This window comes from Nycticebus coucang, chromosome 17 (assembly GCF_027406575.1).
Source record: "Nycticebus coucang isolate mNycCou1 chromosome 17, mNycCou1.pri, whole genome shotgun sequence".
Taxonomy (NCBI): Eukaryota; Metazoa; Chordata; class Mammalia; order Primates; family Lorisidae; genus Nycticebus; species Nycticebus coucang.
This window is the reverse complement of record NC_069796.1, coordinates 13,496,203-13,513,059: the sequence shown is the minus strand read 5'-3', so window position 1 is coordinate 13,513,059 and position 16,857 is coordinate 13,496,203. Positions and strand designations below refer to the sequence as shown.

Here is a 16,857-nt window from a genome sequence, read left to right as displayed (position 1 = left end):
GCTTCCCAAGGGGAGTATTTCATAGTAACGGTAGTGTAGCACTTTTTCTGGAATGAGTTCACGCACTTAATTGTCAGACCACCTGTGCATACGTGTGTGTGCCTGCACGTACACAAACTCTCAGCTATGGCCAGCCTCTCCTCCTCTTTGCCGTCCCTCTGTTTTATGTGCTCCAGCCTTTGCTGCTTATGAATTTTGTGACTTTGGGCAAAGCCCGAGCTTCTTTCTTCTACACTGAAATGGGAATGGCAGCAGTACCTGCCTGTGGGGAGTAAATGAGACATGGCGTATGGAGCATGTGTCACAGCCCCTTGCACGGCATGAGGGCTCGAGGAATAGTAATATTATTTCCATTCCCTCTTCTATACTTGTTCCTGTGCTTCCTGCACCTGCAGGCTTTCCCTCCAATGCTCCTGCTCTTTTCAAAACACGTCAGGTTTATTTTCCTCCAGGCCTCTTGTCTCCCTCTTCTCTGGCTCAAGGACTTCACTTACTTCAGTCATGTCACAGCCAGATAGTTGTCCTCAAGCACATTTTATCATTGCTGAAGAAATAGTGCCCCAGGCCCTGGTGCTGGCTTCTCAGGCAGGACCCCTGTCAGGGACTAAGCCATGTTACCCATGATGCTTCCTAAGAAAAGGAAAGCTGAGGCATTCAGAGCATTACCCAGTATCAGAGGTCAGACAGGAGGACAGAACAGATACAGGCTGCCATTCTTAAGCCTGGGTGAAAATAGTTACTGAGGTTCTCAGAATAGTCACTCCCAGTGTCGGTCCAAGGTGATGGCTGTGCAGGTATCTACCTACTTATAAGTAAGCCCTGGCAATATGCTTAGTCATGTCCTGACCTCTCCTATAAAAATTAGGCCAGAAGTCAAATTCCCACATGATGCTTTCTACTCCCATTGTTCCTGTGGCCAAATGTCTACCACTGTGAAGGTCATGGAGTTCTCCTAGCTTTCTTACAAGCAAAGAAGGCAATAAAAGACCATTATCAGGCAAGAGTCTGGCCCCCTACCTACATGACTTTTCATACTCAAGAAAGCAGATGGTCATTTAATGACGAATCAAAATGGGTAATTGTCCAGGGAAGCAAAAGATGAGAACATGTCCTCATCTCTAAAAATCCAAGAATTATTCCTTAAACAGCACGAATAAATTATTGGACAGTTGTTCAAAGCCAAAGTCTCCTACACCTTGCTACAGACACAACTGTAAGAGGGACTTTACCTAACAAATGCAATCAGTATAACCTGTTTCTTTGTACCCTCAATGAATCCCCAAAATTAAAAAAAAAAAAAGGATGAAGGTCAAGTAGAAATTTACCAAATCCAAATACCTACAGGCAATGCCACCTATTGGTTTGAATTACTAAACATGGTTTTAACTTGGAAAGGAAGCAGCCAAAACCCATTTGTAATCATTAGCAATGTTTGCATGAAGTAATGGATATTGCTAAGCTGTCTCCTGAAGCATTTGCTTAAGTGGGTAAACAGCAACCCTCTTATGACACAATTCCTCAGTTAATTAGAAAGAACCCTTTCTTCATACACTATATGAAGTGAATATCAACCTAATCCTGGCCAAATAATCACAAAATCAATACCAATGGAGATAAAGAAAACAGTAATGCACTTTATTCTTTACAACCTTTTTCAAAAATCAAAATTCTATGATATCTGATGTAACTTTCATCAGATAATCAGAAAGTTTTCCGGTTATTGAAAAGTTCTCCCTTTGCCTCTTTGACTGCAGAGGCTCTTCATTGTTCTGCTTTCCTGAGATTTGCTCTCTCCTCCTGTGGCAATGACTCCCTGGTTTTGCGGTAGGGATCCCCCTCTCTCACTCTCTCTCTTTGTGACTTGGCTTCTACATTCCACAGCCACTTCATCTACAAGGAACAAGAACCCCTCAGACTCGCCATCTCTTACCTCTTCTGTTCTCGAAGCTCTATCTGCTCCCGTCCTCTCAGTACAGAGACCTGAATTCTCCACTCCTTTATTCCCGTGGCAGTTTTTATTTACAGCGCCTAAAGGTTCTCATTTAAATGCCTGCCAGTTGTCCATGCATCCCAATTCCAAAAGCCTAAGAAAGAAATTCTGGCTAGCATAAGTACCTAACAAGGATCCAAGAAGTTATTGCCAACAGTACAAGGCTTATATTAGTAGAAACCAGGGTGGCTCATTCCTCATAAATTGGGATCAAATACCAAAGCAAAGGGCAGACTCTTTAGCTGGAGGATTCCCTAAAGGTTGTCTCCTACAATCTTCTTCCCTAATTACAACTGTTTTCCCCTGGGTGAGCCAACCTTTCCCAAATCACCCAGAGTAGTAATTTCATTTGTCCCAAATCACCCAAAGTAGTCATTTCATTTGAAGAGAGTTTACCAGGATTCAAACAAGGTTGTGAAACTTTGTAAGTCTAGCACCAACAGCTGCTAGAAAGAGACTCTGACATTGACATATCACTGTCAGCACTGGCGTCATCTTTTCCTATGAGGGGTGATGAAAGTTATTCAGGTTATTAGGGAGGATTTTCACAACACTGAATCATCAGAACTCTTCTGAGGAAGGTGAGTCCTTTGAAATTATCAGGCCTACCAAGACATGAGAAGGGGACAGCAATCTCATCCCAGTCCCTTCTTTGAGCTATGTAGTCATCTCCTGAAACTCTAAGTCCCTATAAATTAACCTAATAATGCTACTCCAGACACCATAACCTATACCCTCTAGCTTAACAATGTGTAGCCAATCACGAATCAATGTTATGTCTGCAAACCAATGAGAATTCCTGACAAACAACTTTATATCAGCCCATTCCCTGTCCCCCTTTTTAGCCTTTACAAATCGGCTTGTAACAAAGGTGGAACAGATGTCAAGTTGTATCCGGTGTTACCTTCTTGGGTCTGAATCTTCCAGGCTGCTGTCCTCACTTTGGCTCAGGTAAAATCTTTAAATTATATTTGGTGCCTCAGCCTCTCCCTGTTAGATCAACCAGCTTGAAATAATCAGACGCCTTTCTGCAAGGTTTCTAGCAGTTAATGCACAGCAGAGAATGTTAATTTGATGTCTTTATAACGTGCATGATGCTAGCCGTGGCCAAAACAATAGTGAAGCATTTTCCTTTTACTATACAAATGGTTGGTATTTAATACAACGCTTCAAAGGTAAGTGAGCAAGGGAAAAAAATTGCATAGACAAGTTGGAATTTTCCTGAAACATAATTATTGTCCACATTTTGCTGCTCGGAAGCATATTTTTAATAAACTTAACCATTTGGAATAATCATTCGTTTAGCGACTTTAGCAAAAGCTGATAGCCTACTAAATTGATTCGGAGCAAAGAGATTCACAGAACGGAGAATTAGAACTTCTCCATACAATGTTACCACAGAGATTCTATTAGTAGATAGACGCGAGCAGATGCGGGATTATTTTTACATTATGTAGATTCCACCAACTAACACCGTGAAGGGAAAGGAAGATACACACTATGTGATATCACTCAGCAGACACCTTGTCAGAAATCTTAGAACTGAATTGATGGTCTGAGCCACGCTATAAACCCTGCATTACCTCCTAAAGTCTTTTGATTGCCTTAGGCCATCAGGTAATGGTCTGTTTCGATTTCCTCTTCCTATAAATTATAAGCTCCATGAAAGCCTAATGCTTGGCAGGAGTGGACACTTAGCAAATATTGGTTGAATGACTGATTATAAAAATGCCAACACTGGGGTGCTGACTGAAGACAAGTAGATTAGCAAGAAAGAACCCAGTTTCCAATTTCCAGGATAACCTATATAGTCATTCCATTTTAGTTGTGGTCCGTGAGAGGGGTCAGATGGTGGCTGTTTATTCCATTTTCTCAGTTGTACCCTAGAACCTTGAACAGTGCCCGGCACAAGTGAGCATTTGTTTAATGAGCAAATGGATTTCATCAAAGCAGTTGAGGATACAGAGGAACAGTCCACATGAATTTACCTTTCACACACAGAACCATCCTTCTACATAGCTACTTCTAATCTAAATAATTACTTAATAGAAAAACCATACATATAAAAATATACATGAAAAGTTTGCAAAAAGGGCTTGGGAGAAAAGAGATAGTTGGCTGCAGTTGTGTGTCCTGTGGGTTGCCACTCACTAGTTGTGTCTAGTACTGACAGGGATCAAACCATGCCACCCCAAAGTATGTCATTTAGGGTAAGGATTATTTTGAGTTAAAGGACTCAAGATTAAACAGATAGAAAAAAGAAGCCTTCCCTGAACTTCCTTTATCTGAGTGGAAGCAGAGACTCCTGAGAAACGGGGCCTGCTTTAGATCTCCTCTTCCAGGCATGCGTGTGGCCATGAAGAGGACAGAAAGTTGGCCCTGAGACCACCTGCACAGACAAACCCTGCTGAAATAACCCACATCCGCATCAGTCTCCCCGATTTATCTACATTCCCACAATTTACCACCCCACAGAAGCTCATCTTATATTTCCATAATTGAACACTCTTTGTTAAGAATTGTAGGCAGTACCTGTGGCTCAACGGAGTAAGGCACTAGCCCCATATGCCAGAGGTGGCGGGTTCAAACCCAGCCCCAGCCAAAACTGCAAAAAAAAAAAGAATTGTATATAAGGGCGGTGCCTGTGGCTCAGTGAGCAGGGCACCAGCCCCATATACCGAGGGTGGCAGGTTCACACCCAGCCCCGGCCAAACTGCAACAAAAAAATAGCCGGGTGTTGTGGCGGGCACCTGTAGTCCCAGCTGCTCGGGAAGCTGAGGCAAGAGAATCACCTAAGCCCAGGAGTTGGAGGTTGCTGTGAGCTGTGACGTCACCGCACTCTATCAAGGGCCATAAAGTGAGACTCTGTCTCTACAAAAAAAAAAAAAAAAAAAAACAGAAAAGAAAAGAAAAAGAAAGAATTATATATAAATGCTGAGGTCTATGCATGTCTTTGAGTCTTCTTTTCTAAGAAGGTGTCACAAAAAAAAACTAACATCAAATAAAATGCATATGCCTTTTCTCCCGTTCATTAGTCTTTTCTCAGTCTGACCTTCAGAGCCTCAGCCAAGGAAATTAAGAGGGTAGAAGAAAAAGGTGTTTCTCCTCCCCTACGCTACCCTTGACTTTCTCTTCTCTACATTAACTATATAATTTCACACCACTCCTTTACTTGGTGATTTTAACTTGGATGAGGAGGCTGAGATCTGACGTCTTTACGTCATATGAAAATGTCTTTACGTCTTCACTCATATGAAAAAATCAGTGCACGAAAGATTCTAGGCAGCTCCCAGGGCTCCGGAGTGTAGCAAGAGATACTTTGACTAGGCACGAGAAAGAACCCCAGACTGATTAGACGTTGAAAATCTCCCAAATAAGGGTAGTCTGTGTAGAGGTCTTTAACGCAGAGAAACAAAATGTTTTTTCAAATTTTAAAAACCCTCTAAGGAGGCTGGGAGGTTTGCAGTTTTTGGACAGGGCTAGGTTTGAACCCGCCACGTCCGGCATATGGGGCTGGTGCCCTACTCTTTTGAGCCACAGGCACCACCCAGGAGGCTGGTCTTAATGGTTTCACAAGGATCCTGTGTGATTCATCGTCCATCCTTAGTAAATGCATTGCTGTCTCAGGACTCCAAGTCAAAACATAAAACCATTCAGACGCTGGCTATTTGATTAAATTAACTTCTACTTTTCAAATTTCCAGATATAAAAAATTATCCAATAGAAGGAATCATTTTCTGTGAACTAAGAAGACAGGAAGAGATTCCATTACCAAGTGCAGACATAATACATTTTAAAGTAATATGTCCTTGCTCCCATGTGCATAACTGGTATCATTCATATTCTCTAGAATTATTTTAATTCCACCTGGAAAATAAAACATTTCCTGTTTCTCTGCCTACATACTTATTTGCATTTTCAGCTTTTAATTAGGTTTGTAATATAAAAGATGTTCTTTAAATTTACAAACCTTTGAGATTAATGGCTTTATTTTATTTATGTACTTAACCAGAATATCCCCAGAAAAATCTTTCAGGCCCAAAGCCAACAGAAATAATTGGTGAAAAGGATCAAACTGGATCAATGTGTTTTTGCCAAAGCTTATGTGATAGGAGCCTTTTAAAGGTATAGATGGAATTCTGATCTCTGTTATTTCCCTTTACTTCTCGTTTCATATCCTTCACTTGGTAATGTCATACATGCCTAGGAATTGCCAACTGTTCCCAGAATTACCTATAGCCCCAACCTTTACTCTGAGTTCTGGAACCACCTAGCAACTGCCCACCTGACATTCTCTTTTAAACACTTCAAACACCTTTCAAAATCCACAGATCCAAATCTAAACCCATCAGCTGCTCCTGAATTCCCCCCAAATAATTCCAGTATTATCTGTCTCGATGACTAGAACTACTTTCCATTCAGTTGTACTAGCACCATCTCTTTAAGGTCTGATTTTTACCTCCTAAAGTAACTTTAAAATCTGATTTATTTCCTGTATTTCTAGTAGCACCACCCTAGTCCAGACAACATTATCCTTTACTGCAATACTCATCCTACCAATCTTCCTGAATTCATTCCTACCCTTCTTCAAACCACTCTTTCCTGGGCAGCCAAAGTGATCTTTTAAGTCTGAAATATGCCCCATCCATCCTGATAAAGTTTTTTAAAAAAACAGAAATAAATCTTTAACCCGGTATAAAAGGGTCCTCTTGGCTAAGTCCATTCCTCTACAATGACTGTGACGGGATACTAGGCAGCCCCTTTTCCATACTCTCATTGGAGTTGTAACTTTACCATACCATATATATAAATCACTAATAAATCTGATATCTCACTGGATTAAAGGATCTTGAGGGCCAAAAAAATGTGCACTTTTAAATTTAAATTTTATTCCAACATAGTAAGTTAATAGCACCAGTAGCTCCTCATCAAATAGTCATTCAATAAATGAATGAGCAGATGGCCTGTTATCAAAGGATAAGTAGCTACCTATAGATCTGATTTCAGTTTGACATAGATATAGGATGCCACTACCCTAAGTAACTCTTCCGTCTGTTCCAGGATTTTTAAAATTCCAGGACTAAGACATAAGTCCTTCTTATTCCTTTTTATTCCACTATTAGAAAGAAGCTTAAAATAGAAATGTCCTTGAGAGCTGGAATATTGAGGCCCTGGAGATGGTATGTCAAAGAGAGGGAAAAAAGGAAGCTGAGAGTAGGGCTGCTTATGTTGCCAGCTCCCGAGGCCTCAGAGGAGTCCCCTGATAACAGATCCTGCAAGATTTTCTGTTTCTAGGGCTTTCTCTCCTCATAGCCGCAGATTTAATTCCATTCCCTAGAGTCAATTCGGTCTGAAGGCAAGAGAAATTTATGGAGTTAAGAATACTAAGTGCTGTGGGATTCACCTGAGACGGTCTTGACCTTATACCTTAGTTGTAATAGCTGTGTTTTGTTTTCCAAGCCCTCTCCTGAAACTTTTGCCCTCGTCCTGATAATTCACATATGACAGCTCTTTCTCAGATCCATGTCTTTGTTATTCTTTATGGCATTGACTCCTTATCTGACTTGGTCTGTTTTGTGCTGTTAGCACAAAATATCTGAGACTATAAAATTTATAAAAAACCAAAATTTGTCACAGTTCTTGATGCTGAAAAGTCCAAGATCAAGGTTCCAGTAGGTTCCGTTGTCTGGTGAGGGTGCATCCTTGGGAAGGGAGAAATGTTGTGTTCACCTGTGGCAAAAGGCAGGGGGCAAGAGATGAATGTTGCCTGAAGCTGCTTTTCAAAGGCCCTACCTCTTAATACTGTCACAACGGCAACACCTGAGATCTGAAGGGGACATATGCACACCATAACATCAGCCGTGCTCTTGCCAGTCCCTCCCAGGAATTAGAGCACTATCAGAGGGCCCCACGCCTTGACAGGGACATGCCACCAGGTGACAAACCGGAAGATGGTGAACATCCTCCACATTGGCCAGGACCTCTACCCCAGGGCCCTCTCACTTTCGGGGCATTAAGGAGGCACAGTTTTGAACTCCTTCTTGGACTAATAACTGGACTATTATCAGCGGGTTGTCCATCATTCAAACCCTTCTTCTGGAGGGTCTCTGTTCCACATGAATGTACAAGTCTTAATTACGAACCCCAAGTTCTTCCAACTTGTCCCACCCCATTATATTCAATTGGTCACATTTAGTTATGTTACTACTCTGTACAATAGTATGACTAAGTCAACCAGAAAAAAAGTGTGCATCCCTGGAGAAAAGATCTAAACGTCTGAACTACCCTGTTTCCCCGAAAATAAGACATCCTCCGAAAATAAGACCTACTTACAGGAAAGATAAGACGTCCCCTGAAAATAAGACCTAGCACATCTTTGGGAGCAAACCTTAATATAAGACACTGTCTTATTTTCGGGGAAACAGGGTAGTTGTGGAGGACCAACAAACTCTAAGCTGGCCCTACTTATGCCAACCTCCTGATATCCATGCCCTTGTGCGATCTCCTATCTTGGCATGTTGGCAGGATATGTGGCTTGCTTTGAACCCAGAGAATAAGGCAAAGTTGATGAGAAGTAACTTCCCTGATGACATTATATAAAACTAACTTCTCTCCCATTAGCTGACCTTAACCACTGACTCTGGCTTAGATGCAGTAAGCTGCCCTATGGAGAAGGCTACATGGCAAAGACTTCACAGCATCTTTAGCCAATTGCCAGCAATGAGCAGAGGCCTCTGTCCAGCAACCCCCAGGGTATCAAATCCTGACAACAACCACAAGCTTGGAAGCAGATCCTTCCCCACTCAAGTAGCAGATGAGACCCCAACCCTAGGTGACACCTTAAGCACTAAAGGAATCTCTGCCAGGATTAGCTTGGCACAAAATCAAATGTTGGTGAGACTACAAAGCAACTACAACTCTCACATACTACTAATAAGGATGTAAATAAACCACTCTAGAAAATGTTTTGTTAAATTCTTGTAACTTTAAACATTTATCTTGCAATCCAATAGTTCCATTCTAATTTTCCCAAGAAAAATGAACACATATGTCCACAAAATAACTTCTAAATGATTCCCTATTGAACTTTAACCATAAAAGCCCCAAACTGAAACCAACCCCACTGTCAATTGATAGAATTGATAAACAAATTTTGGCCCATTCATTTAATGGCATATTACTCAATAATAATAAAAAGAACAAATTACTGATAGATGCAACACCATGCCTGAGTCTTGGAGATGTTATGTTGAGATAAGGAAGTCAGAATTCTCATTCCCAATAAATACCATTTTATTATTCCTTTTCGTTTTCAAGATAAAGAAAAACTAATCTGTGAAAGAAGTCAAAGGCATGATAGAAATTAATTTGAAGAGAGCATAAAAGAAATTTTTAGTGATGAAAGTATTTTAAATCTTGATAGTGTTGTTGAATATGTGGGCAAAACTTACCAAATTATAAAGTTAAGGTTTGTGCAATTCACTGTGCATAAATTTTGCCTCAATTAAAAAAAGACAAGAGACACAGTGAATAATTTCATAGCAATAAATTTGACAGTTTAGACAAAATTAACAATTTCTTCCATTATATGATGAGGAAACACATTTTTAGCAAACTAGAAATCAAAAAATCTAATAAAGCATAGATAAAAAATTTGAAAGCCTAACTTTTCTGGTGAAATTTAGAAACCTTTCCCTTTGAGATTTTCCCTGTCATTAAATATGAAAGTTTGCTAAAACCAGTTCTATCCGACACTGTCCTGGAGAGTCTAGAAAAATAAAAGCTTATAAAGATAGGACATGAGGGCAGTATCATTATTTTTAGAGAACATAATAAGATACACATTAATTTTTAGCTAGTCCATTAGACATTCTATATAGTTAAATTAAAATGTCAAAATAATACCATTTCTAATACTTTTAAATACCATTAAAAATCTTGTAATAAGCTTAATAAAAGAAATATAACCCAAAAATGCTGCAAAATACCACCAAGAGAAATTAAGGAATATTAAAGAAATGGGAAAATAAATAGAGTCCTTCAAAAATTAGAAGACTCAATGTTGTAAAGCACCGGTTCTCAAACTGTGGGTCGCGACCCTTTTAGGTGTCAAATGACCCTTTCACAGGGGTCGCCTAATATCAGATGTTTACATTATGATTCATAACAGTAGCAAAATTACAGTTATGAAGTAGCAACAAAAATAATTTTATGGTTGGGGGTCACCACAACATAAGGAACTGTATTAAAGGGTCACGGCCTTAAGAAGGTTGAAAACCACTGTTGTAAAGACTAACACCAAATTGATACGTGGATTCAATGCAATCCAAATAAAAATTCTAGCAATTTTATTTTGGTGGAAATTGACAGGCTCATTCTAAAATGCAAATAACGCAAAGAATGAAAACTAGGGAAGGCAATTTCAAAGAATAAAGAAAATTCACGCTGTCAGATATCAAGTTTATTACAAAGATATAATAGCAAAAGCACACCTGTCCTGGCACAAAAGGAGACAAGCAGAATATTGGAACAAAGTTGAGAGTTCTGAAGCAAACTCACCCATGTATGGTCACTTCCTTTATAACAAAGATACCTACAGTGCAATCAGAAATAGTAGTTTCCTCAGTAAACTGTGCTGAATTTTTGGATAATCATATGGGAGGGGGGGAAATAACCATGACCCTTAGACTTCATGCATAAAAATAAGTTCCAGATGGATTAAGACTTAAATGAGAAAGGTAAAACTATAAAGCTTGTAAAAGATTACAGAGGAGAATATCTTCATGGCTTTGCAATTGCCAAAGATTTCTTAAAGAAGACAGAAAAAGAATAAAGCAAAAACAAAACGGTTGATAAACTGAATTAAATGTGAAACTTCTGTTCGTAAAAAGTTATTAAAGTGGTGAGAAGATAAACTAGTGAGTGAAAGAGGTTTTTAATACATATACATGAGAAGACTCATGGAATATATAAAGATTTTATGCAAATCAATGAGAAAAAGCAGACAACCTAATTTTTAAAATGAGTAAAATTATAGAACAGGCCTTTCACAGAAAAAAGACACCCAAAGGTTTGATTAAAAAATGGAAAAATCCTCCATGTCAGTAGTCACCAGGGAAATCCAAATTACAGCAGCAATACAATATGATATGCACCTGCCAAAAGAGACTAAAATAAAGCAAAAAATCATATAAGTATTAGTGGATGTGGAGCAGCTGTACCCTCACATGCTATTGTTGTATTGTAATTTTAAATTATACAACCACCTTGAAATTAATAAAACCAAACAGGAAACCCTGTGGCCGTATACAGTAAGGCTGAGTGTGCATGGTCCTGTGAGCCAGCAACTCCACTCCTGGATATGTACACTACAGAAATGAGTGTAAATGTGCAAGAAAAAACTTGTACAAGAATCTTTAGTACAACCCTCTTAAGAATAGACAAAAGTTGTAAACCACCCCAAACACGCATGACTGTAGCACGGGTAAATTGCAAAATTCAAGCAATGGGATATTATATGGCAAGAGGATTAATTAAAGAACATCACCTTTAAAAGATTAATACGTAAACGGTTAATGAGAGAAACCAGATATTACGTACAGGAATGTTCACTGTCAAATGCTTTCAACTTTTCAAAATGTTAGAAAATTTTCACAGTTAAACATGAGATAAAAAGATTAGAACAAATAATATATTTCAGCAACATAGCTAGTTCAGAAGAAAAACCTAAGATGAATAACTATACTATAATCACAATAATTTAGAAAGCATTGGATAAATGATCATACATTTGATGGAAATACTATGAAATATCTCAGAATAACTGTAATATCTGTAATATTACAGATATTATATATAACTATATTACAGATATTATAGTTATTAATATCTGTAATATCTTAGAATAACTGTAATATCTATAATATTACAGATATTATAGTTACTAATATCTGTAATATCTTAGAATAACTGTAATATCTCAAAATAACTGTAATATCTGATTACAGCTACTATAACTGTAATATCTGTAATATCAGATATTATAGATTTATAGATATTCTGAAATATCTGTATTATCTATATTACCCTGAAATATCCGTAATATTTATATTATCCTGTAACAAGAGGGATTATAGATGAAAATTACAAATTCTACTTTGAACTGACCCCAACAAAGAAAGTAAGTATATACTGCCAAGCAAAAGTGGCTAAAGACTGAGGACTTACCACAGTCCAGCATTAGACATTCATGAACTTCCCTCAGGACTAACTTTAATTCCTGAAATGTTCATGAACCTAATAAAAAAAGAAAGCAAATATGATAATCCATTAGCAACAAATCAGCCTAGTATGTTGGCAGCAAAAGTAATGTGAAATACATTTGATTTTTCAAAATAAAATTACATCATTTGATTATATGAATACGGTACTGCATAAGAATGCTCCAAATAGAAGCAAAGCATACCTCCATTTTTTAAACACTCCCTTAAGATTTAGGTCTTTTTATGAATTCAATTTTGTTTGACTTAGAAACGACTTGTATTGACTTCTAACAGGAAGAATACCAGAAGCAAATAATAGTAACATAAAGACACAATCAAAGAAGCTGGTATAATTTTGCTCTTAGCTTTTTTGCAAGTTTTTGCATTTGGCTTTTAAATATAAATATACCCTCATCTCCAGATCAAACGTCTTCCTGTAATAGTTATTTATACTCCACTTGTTTACATTGATGGAGAGCTCAACAACTCAAAAACCAAAACAGCTCTGAAGATGAGCTGTGTGCAAGGCGACAAAGGCTGTGGGCGGTGGGCAAAGGTGCGCAGGAAGAGTTGCTGCCCTCTGAGATCTGACAGCTCTAGCTCCGGGGGAGGATTTAATCTCAGAGTACACTGAGGTATTGACAGAACATTTCCCAGAGTAAATAACTGTACGTGTGATGAATAAAACTGTTGCAGTTGAACATGTTCATTAATGAATCAGAAGAGAAGATCAAGTAGGCGGCACTGGGCAAGCCACTTAACTTCTCGTGACCCGGAGCTTTCCTTAGCACATTTTTGTTCTTTCAACAGGACCATTTCCCTTGCCTGAGCATCAACTTCTCTCTTTACCTTCAAGAGCTTGCAACGAACCCCGCTTGCACATTCTCCCTTCTCTCTTTTCCTCTCCTTCCTTTCACCAGTCTATCTTTTTCATTCAGATTTCAGCAGAGATATCACTTATTTTCTCAGGAAATCTCCCCTCATCCCCCAGTTCTGAGGTGGGTCACTCTCTTTATGCATTCCCATAGCAACCTGTCATGGTGCTTTTGTCACTGTAGTGTATGTGCCAATTCGGGTCTGTGTTTTCTTCCTTATAAGGAGAAATTTCATAGGTCTGGAACATTTTTTATAGCCAGGAACTAGGTAGGGTGTTGCAAACAAATGTGCTGCACTTTGTGCTTTGAAAACCAGGGATGGCGTCATTGCCATGAACAATATGTGAATGGCGCCACCTACAGCTGTGTATTATACGAACAGCAGCCGGGTCCACTCTAATCCTTTCACTGGCCTGACGTGTTAAAGTCTGAAGAATATTTGTGGGGCGAATGACCCTTAAGCCAAATATTCCTGGAAAGCCTTCCTAATTCTAAAATTCTATTCCTAATCATAAACTCTTTAAAAATAGATCACAAAAACGACCAAGCTAATTACATTCCCCAAATCTTACATACACCAAATAATATTCAGTTTAGAATTTATACACATACTTGGCTTCGATACCCAACCCTGGGAAACACCAGTTATAACAGTAGTGAAAACAGTTATTAAAGCACTTAATGTAAGTAAATACTTCTTCTGTATGTACACAAATAAGGGCATTATACAAATATTTTGAAGAGGCCTATAAGATTAATGTATTTATATGTATACACACTCCATATGTAAGATTTCATTCCAGTGTGTATTTGTTTGATAATCCATTATTTCACTGTTCCTTCCATGTTCAAATGGTTCAATTTTGACGGATGCAGGTCCTTTCCTTTCCCTTTTAACATTTCCCTATCAGGTTTTGAGCACTTCTTACTTTTGGCATAATAAAATACATAATTTCTGTAAGAAGCCTTAGTTCCTTTCGGTTAGAAACCAAGATCTGGGAACTCGGGATCTCACTGCCACTGGGGACAAATTGCTTCTCGGCCTTTTAGATGGACAGAGCACTCAGACACAGACAATCATAGACATACTACACGCATCCACCTACACACATAGGTCCATACAGATACAGTCGAGGAGAGCATCCTTCCTCTCCTCTTTTCATCTCATATTTAATTTCTCCTCTTACACACTGAGAACACTGGTTTCTAAGAACAATTTATTTGCTTCTTTGATTAATCCTATAATATATAAAATTTGGCAATCCTATGGTCATACCACTTCCCAGAAACTTAATGTGTTTATACATTAACAGCCACGTGAGTTATAGTTAACTTATGCTAGTTTTGAGCTTGGGGCCTCATGAAGCATATATAGCTCATATATTATCTCTTGCATATTGACTGCCACACTAGAAAAAAAATTTTTTCCCCAGGGGCCACAGTGTTTTATTGGGGTAAGAGATGTGTGAGTTATATGTGTTTCATGAAACCCCAGGCTCAAATCATGTAGCATGAGTTCCATACAATTCATGCGGCAGTTAGTGTGCTTGACCTAATAAAATACCATGACAGCAAGAAAACTTTTTTTTCCCTAGTTTGGCAGTAAATGTGTTAATATTTCTTTGGAATTAATTTTATTTTTATGATTTATATTTTATAATATATTCCACTAAGGAGATAAAGTCAGAGTATCATATATAAAAGTTACTTGGCTATTTTTTTCTTCTTTGTGGTTATTTTATAAATTTAATGTATATTTAGGGTCATTTCACTTCAGAGGTCTTTCTTCTCCATCCTTTTCAATTTATTTTTTTCCTTTTGAAATACAGGAAACATTAGCATAGTTCAAAAGTAAACTCTACATTAAAATTACACTCAGAAATATTTCTACTCTTTTTTAATCACTGCTTTGGAGAAACTAATTCTATTCATTTGGACCTAGAATATTGAGGTTTACAGGGATATTTAATTTAGGAATAAGATAAAAGGACAAATTATAATTGGTGAAATACTACATAAGGCATCTCATATTTCTTTGGAGTTAATATCAAAAAAGGAATTTCAAGTATGATATTTTACATTTTAAAACACATAATGATATGTTTAATATCATTAAATATATGTTGTAATGTATAACATAATTTTTAAATGTATTTTTAAATATAACATAATTTAATTACTTGCATATTTAAATATGTTATTTTAAAGAAATCTTTGTTGTTTTATGACTTCTCTAATGTCAAGAATAGAGATCAATTAGAAAATAATATCTTTTTACTAAGACTCCTTTGAAATGTAGGAGCTACTATAACTAAAGAAAAGTAAACTAGTCAAACAAATGTTATGCCCACAAAGAAACATGAATAGTACAATTGCAATGAACTTAAAATATGAAGTCAGAGGACTTTAAGCCAGGCATGGTAGGATGCACCTGCAGTTCCAGGCACTTAGGAGGCTGCGGCAAAAAGATACTTTGAATAGGCCAGGCGTGGTGGCTCAGGTCTGTGATCCCAGCACTCGGAGAGGCTGAGACAGGTGGATTGCTCACAAATTGGATACCAGCCTGAGCCAAAGTGAGATACCATCTCTAAAAATATCTGGGCATTGTGGTGTGTGCCTGTAGTCCCGGCTACTGGGAGACTGAAGCAAGAGAATCACTTGAGCCCAAGAATTAGAGGATTCTGTGAGCTATGACCCCAGAGCACTCTACTGGGGGTGACATAGGTGAGACTCTGTCTCAAAAAAAAAAGGTGGGGGGGTTGGCGGCTGCTGCTGGGAAGCAGCTATACTATGTCCTATATTGGGCCCTTTTGAGGAGCGCAATGGGGTGGTTCCATGCAGGGCCCCGTAAGGCCAGTGGTACCAGACATAGAAGAATGTGTTCCCTGAAGTTCAGGCGCCACAGGCACTCGCACCCAGGATATCCAGTAGGGTCTGTAGAGCAGGCATGTGGCGCTGGCTGTGGGTAGCTGCAAGATCCTCAAGGGCAAACTTTTTGATTCTACATTAGCTGAAGAGGGAACATGGACTTTGGAGGACAGAAAAATGGTTCGTATTGTTCTTACAAAGACAAAGAGAGACGCAGCACATTGTTAGACTTCAATCCTAGAATCTGAATACACAGCTGATCCTTGGGCCCAAGACCAAATGCAGAGAAAGCTTACATGAGAGGGATTCCAGAAAGAAAACCCTGGGTTTCACTTCAGTGGAGCAGAAATCTCAGGAAGCTACACTACAGGTAGACGAGATTTCTCAAACCTTGAGAAGTAACCAGTGTTTTTTTTTTTTTTTGCTGCATTCAGTGGATCTTAGCAGATACCACCAACTTAATCACAGGAACAGATCATGTGGTGGAAGAAAAATGTGGATGCCTACAGTTAACAAATTGTAAAATATCTTTTAAATGGTTCTAAAAATTGCATTCAAGCATGATTTACATAGGAAACACGTGCCCAGGGAGTTATTGTATGGATATATGGTAACTTTTTTTGGACTTGTTTTTGCTCAGCATGAAGATTTTATATGCTGCATTTTACTAATTTCATATGTAACCATATTTTTAATACAAAAAAATTTAGGGTAGGTCATGTGAAATGAAAGGGTGCCTTCAGGTAATTCTCAGTTTTCTTTTGATAAGTGTGGTGTTCAATAAAGTTTTCTAAATAGGAAAAAAAATAGCTTGAGCGCAGGAGTAGAAGGCTACAGTTGCACCTGTGAATAACCACCACAG

The 16,857-nt window shown here is 38.3% G+C and overlaps 1 pseudogene; it reads left to right on the top strand.

The window, feature by feature from the left end:
* The first annotated feature begins 289 nt into the window (after positions 1–289).
* LOC128568483 (nudC domain-containing protein 2-like) lies at positions 290–16,397 on the top strand (annotated as a pseudogene).
* Positions 16,398–16,857: the final 460 nt, after the last annotated feature.